The sequence below is a fragment of the Mirounga angustirostris genome, unplaced genomic scaffold, assembly GCF_029215605.1.
Source record: "Mirounga angustirostris isolate CCGP_5_RB_7025 unplaced genomic scaffold, mMirAng1.0.hap1 SCAF_3, whole genome shotgun sequence".
Classification (NCBI taxonomy): domain Eukaryota; kingdom Metazoa; phylum Chordata; class Mammalia; order Carnivora; family Phocidae; genus Mirounga; species Mirounga angustirostris.
Window position 1 is genome coordinate 174,190,779 of NW_026991711.1, and position 6,152 is coordinate 174,196,930.

Here is a 6,152-nt window from a genome sequence, read left to right on the forward strand (position 1 = left end):
AAGGAGCAGCATGATACATGTATTGAGGAAGAACCAATAGGACTTGGAAACATTGAAAGTGGTACAGAGATAATAACGGTGATGTTAAAAAGTACCTCCATTCTTGAAATGGAAAGAAGAATTGATGGTATCATTAAAGAAACAGAGAACCTTGTAGGAAGAACTGCCATGGGAAGAAAATGTTGCATTTATTTATGACCTTACCAAGTCCACGGTGTCGGTGAGACCACACAGGTAGAGATGGATGATAACAATTCAAAATGCAGGTCTCTCCTTTTATAAAATTCCAAAATGCCAGTCCTGAAAAATTTATGGTCTTTATGTGACTTGTTGTCATCTTATGCTACATGATTTATTGTAAACTTTTTAATATATCCTAAGCTATAAGCCAGAGAAACAAATGTAAAACCATGGCAGTGGGAGATTGGCAGGATGGTTTGTCAAGAAGCTTTTTGGTCCAGGCTCCCATCTCTGAGCAAAAGTCCAAGGCCAACAACTAGCAAACCATGAGCTTCAGCCCTGCTTTGCTCTGCAGATGGCAGGCTGGTGTCTGACTTCTCTTTAGCTGCCGCCCATATTTCATTTGCCCTTCCTTCTTTACATGCCTGGATTTTTTTTTTTTTTTTAATTCTCTGAACCCACTGAGTGAACCCAGAAAAATGACAAGATTAATAGCAAAAACCAAGAGGCCGACCTTTCCTCACTTGCCTGTCTCCCTCTCCCTCCAGTTCTCAAATTGAGGGACCACTCATGCACTTCACTGTAACAGGTACCACTGGAGTGATTTGGCCTGTGCTACCTCCTACTCAAGTTCTCATTCATTAACCATTTTTCTAGTCCTGGAATCAGTCCTACTCTAAACCAAATTGTGAAGTATGAACATATTTTTGTCTCTCCCAGGATCCATTCTGCAAGTCTTTCCCATATGTTAGAACCTATAACCAAACCATCTTATTGCCCTCTGATGGCCCAGTGCCTGCTCTGGTGCCCTCCACATCTTCTACCCTCCATTCTTTCTCCCACTCCTGGATCTTCTCACTTCTGAAAACTCCAAGTTCTGTAGTGTTTTTGTTTATTTGTTTTTGGGTTTTTTTGAATGCCAAGTTTTTTTAATAGCTTTAATGAGTATAATTCACATATTACACAATTGACCGTTTAAAGCATACAACTCAATGGCTTTTGGTATATTCACAGAGCTGTGCATCCATCACCACAATCCATTTTAGAATATTTTCAATACTCCAAAAAGAAACCCAGCACTCCTTAGCCAAGTTCTGTAGTGTTACCAACTTCTGTAAGGAGTTAGAGGAAAAACAGGCTGATTGACCTAACTCAAATAATAGTGCAATTACTGGAATCTAAGCCTCATCTAGAGCACTTGAATTTTTTTTTAAAGCTCTCATGCACTTAAATGAATCTCTAGGCCCTGTGACAAAGGGGCAAGGAAAAGTCCACATTTTATCTTATTCTGTAATATTATAATACTCAAAAAAAGTTAGTGCTAACCTATGCTGTTCATTAGAGTATATTCTGTTTCATGAAATATTGTTTAACATTCCAGGATCAAACTCAAATATGAAACAATGAAATAGTAGTATCCTTATTCTACATATGGAAAAACTACCAGACAGTTCTACTTACCTTCACCATTCTCTTGTGTCCTTGCTTTCCTCTCATGGGAGAAGCATTATTGATAAGCATGTGGAGGTTCACATTTTCTCCATCTGTTTCACATACTTATGCCGTTTTAATAAATTGGCTGTCTTATTCCCTTTTTTTCTGTATTCGGGACTATTTTTACCCTATTTTCACTCGTTTGACCACTAATAAATAAATAACGCCAAGTGAAAAATGCCTACACTTTCTCCCCTATTCTGGTCCAGTTAAAGATTTAAATCTATGTAATTCTGCAAGAATTAAAAGTTTGGAGAACAGTGTCTGGGTCATTTCCTTACCCTGAGAGTAACTCTTCATTATGTAGATTGTTTCTGACCATTGGAATGTCTCTGCCCTCCTCCCCGTTCACCAAAATCCCTTCCATTCCACAAAACCCATCTCCATCCTCATTCACCCTTCCAGGAAGCCAATACCAACATCTTCTTCCTCATCTTTCATAGAACTTACTGCCAATATCACACACTCTATACTCTACATTCCGGCATTCTCAACTTGCTCCACATGTGTGCTTTCCCAGTGAGATCATAAGTTTTCAGAGATCAGAAGATTGCCCTATAAATCTTAACACATCATGTGATTCAAGGGACATAGTAAAAACTTGGTGACCTGAAGGATTGAATTCTTTACATTAACAATGAGACCCAATGGAGAGCACTGAATGCTCTCTCAGTGGGTTGAAGGTATGTCTCTTTGCTTATAATTTTCTGATTAGTTTTATAAAATGCAAACCCCAAAATATATACTGAGAATTAAAGCATGACAGAATCAATGAACACAACATTTATAGTATCAAACCCCAAATCTAATCAATGAATTCTCTCATTTAGCGAATGTTTCCTGAACATTTCCTGTGTTCAAGTACATTTTGCTGGGTGGAAAACGTGGAAGGGGACACTGTTCTTGGGCTCCAAGAATGCAAATCAGACGCTAACAAATACACAATCAAGAAATGACTAGATTCGGGTGTTTTCAGAAATGAAGAGAGTAGTACATTAAAAAAAAGTTTGAGAAAGCTAATGAGGCTAACCCACTTCATCTTAATCACTATTATCATCAGTTCATACTTAAATCGGTGGCCAAAGTATGCGAGAACGTCAAGTTCACCACAGTGAGTTTAAGTATACATAACAGAACACAGAAAACATGTACTTTTGTGTGTTTAAATAAGAAAAATAAAAATTTAGATTATTATATACTGGATAACTGCACCAGTGAACAAGGAAATAGTGCCTATTCCTGGTACCATTTGAACATCAGTGTGACATACTGAGAGAAAAAGTAATTGCATAAACCCAAGACAATGCTCATGACTGAAAAACACATTATACTGTCTTTGTCTTTGAGCTGATTCACTTTATATGTTTCTCTAAAACAGAATCGTAACAAGCCAATGGAAACAAAATGAAATAGAACATGTTTTTCTGCCTTTTGCTCCTTTGGGAATAAGCTCAAATCTTCACATATTGATGAAAGCTGTCTGTCCCTGTGGCTGCTGAATGTTCACATGAATGTGTTGATGGAGTCTGCAGCCTCTGATCACGGGCTGAAATCAGACAGAAAGTAGGTGACAGCAATCACAAAATTCTAGGTGGGGAACAAAATGCTAGCAGTATGATGACTGACTATCCCACTTACTTTAGTATTCTTGTTTTAGTGAAAAACTTGGAGAGGAGTAAAACCCCATACACACTGAGTTTTTGAACCTACAGTGCAAGAATATACATAGTTCTCTACTGTCTCTTGTACCTGGAATGGCCTTCCCTTATGTATTCCAACAGTACATCCACTGACTCCAATCAAATGTCACCTGCTCAGAAATAACTTCCCAGACTACCCTATCCACAATTTCAGCACCCCTCTCCTATCATTCTTTGACTCCTTACTATGCTTTCAGTTGGGATAATATATGTTATAGTGCCATAACAACCAGTCCCCAAATGTCAATGGCTTTTTTAAAAGTTTATCACTTATGAAAATCTACTGCCATCTGGGCATCTCTCCCAGCCAGTGTTCCCCCATGAGTTCTCATCAATATGAGCCAACACATTTGCCACAGCAAGTTGAAGTGAGGTAGAGAATCAAGGCCAGCAAATAAATGCTTCCATCCTGAAGTGACACAGATCACTTCCACTCACATTTCATTGGCCAAAGCCAACTAAAATACAAGTGGGCAGAGAAGTGTCATCTTCCTATGTTTTTCTAATTAGATAAAGTACCATCCAAGTCATCATGCTTTATTTTTCTTTGTAATACTTTTCACCTAACATTTGTAATAGATTTTATTTTTTATTATCTGCCTCTTCTCACTAGAATATAAGCACTGTGAGGACAAGGACTATGTCTGTTCACTACTATAGCTTCATATCTTAGAACAGAGATTCTCAATAAATATTTGCTGGATGAACAAATAAAAATGCAGGAAATGATATGCCTTACACCATAAATTACAAGCTCAAATGCCTAAAGAACCCAGCTATTAATATAATGAGGGAAGAAAGCAAAGTTGGAAACTTGCCTAAGTAGAGAACTTTTGCCACTACCAAAAACTTGCCAGTTGTTTCCTTGATGGATTATGCGCCTGGAGTAGCCAGCTTCTCTAATTTTTCATGAGAAGTTAAAAATCTGAATTTTTAGATGAAGTTTCTGATTTTTTCATCATGTGGTTTAAGTTTTCAAAACTTTTCATACCCAGTAAACATAAGGTCAGTCTATGCCTCTGCTTTAGGTGAAGAAACTGAAAGTGTGTGTCTTGAGATTTATAAAGGTTGAGTTAAATGGAGAAAGAGAAGAGAGAGAAAAAAAATGGCATCCTCACGTCCATTTCTCCATCATCTAAATTGCAATATGGAGGGATCTCTGCTCCGTCTTCACCTCCCACTCCTGCCCCTCTTTACCCAGGAATTTAGAAAACTACTTTCTTATATTTACAGCACATGTATTTATTGTCAAGTCCTGTGAACAGTAAGAAAGGATCCATCCTGCATTCACTGATGCTATGGTGTGAATATATAACAATATCTAAATAAATAAGAAGCCATGGGGAAAGTTCTCCAAGGTTAAAATAGTTAGAATAAAGAACTGCTGTGATTAAAATGGCACTGGCAGAATAAAAGACCTAATATCTACTTCATATAATAGATGAGGTTTAAACCAGGAACTCTTCTCAGTAACCAATAATTTGACCTGATTACATAATGAATGTTTCTTTTTCTTCGCCCTAAAGTTGAACTTTGTATATTGAGGGGCTGCCAAACACATTTTCACTGTAAAGAAATGTTGTTTTCAATTGTATCACCCATGAGGTTTAAATTCAGATGAAAATGTTCAAAAATCAAATTTCTGTATTTCTTTGGATCTAGCGTTGGGTGGTTAAGCAAGCAGTGTCAATTCTACTTTTCTTCTCCAGAGGGAATTATTGCTGAGCAAGGTCAATCAAACTCTAGGTATAATTGTTCATTTCAGTGGCCCTAAGCCCACACTTGGGAGTTTTCCAGCTGTGGAATCAATGAAAAATACCCTGGACTCTCCAGTCAGGAACACAGTATTGGATTCCTGGCAGCCCACTTTTCTAAGGAAACAACTGAATTAAAATAGGCCTGCCCCTCCTCTCTTGCAGATAATTTTGCCATCATGCATCTGACATCTAAACATCCCACATGCTATTTTCCCTGCATGGAGCTGCCATTTCAGATCTCTGTTGGTATGTCTGTCAGATATTGGCTTTAATTCTAGGATTGAGGAAATAAGAAATATTCAATAGTGGGGCACCTGGGTGGCTCATTTGGTTGGGTATTTCCCTGCCCAGTCCCATCCTCCAGTTGAAACCTTCACAAGATATAGACTGGTGAACTTCTGACATACTTGAAATTCACCTTCTCACTAGGCTATCCTACACATCACTGAATACCATGAATTTGAGTATTGCCTTGAAATAAATAAGGTCTCTAGTCCCTGGTTTTTAAAACAAAATAACCAAGAATGAAATGGAAAATCTTGTTCTTACAGAGGTAAATGAAAATATGAAAATCTCTGGAGATAGTGTATGAGGAAAATAAAATAACTTTCATAGAATTTTGGAAAACATTCATTTATGCTTGTAAATATTGACTTGATTCTGAAAATATTTATACCGTGAACACTCCAAAAGAGTTCCCTTTGAAGTAGCCACTTATTTTGTACATAAAAACACAATTTCAGTTAACATGGCATCTTAAGATTACGCGTTGGTATTTCCTTTTGCACACACACAAATACAGCCTAGCAAACAGTCAAGACTTCTGGCTAGGTGGCCAAATCTTCCTTCCAACTCACAAACTATCCATGTCCCCTAAACTGGTTCTGGATTAAACAGTCCTAGAAGACCATGCAAAAGTAGGAACAAAACTCCTGAGCAGTAAGAGGGTAGTGCGGCTGGCATGAGGAGAGAAAGAACTTGTAATATGAGAAAAGCATATAAACCAAAATGTTTAAATACA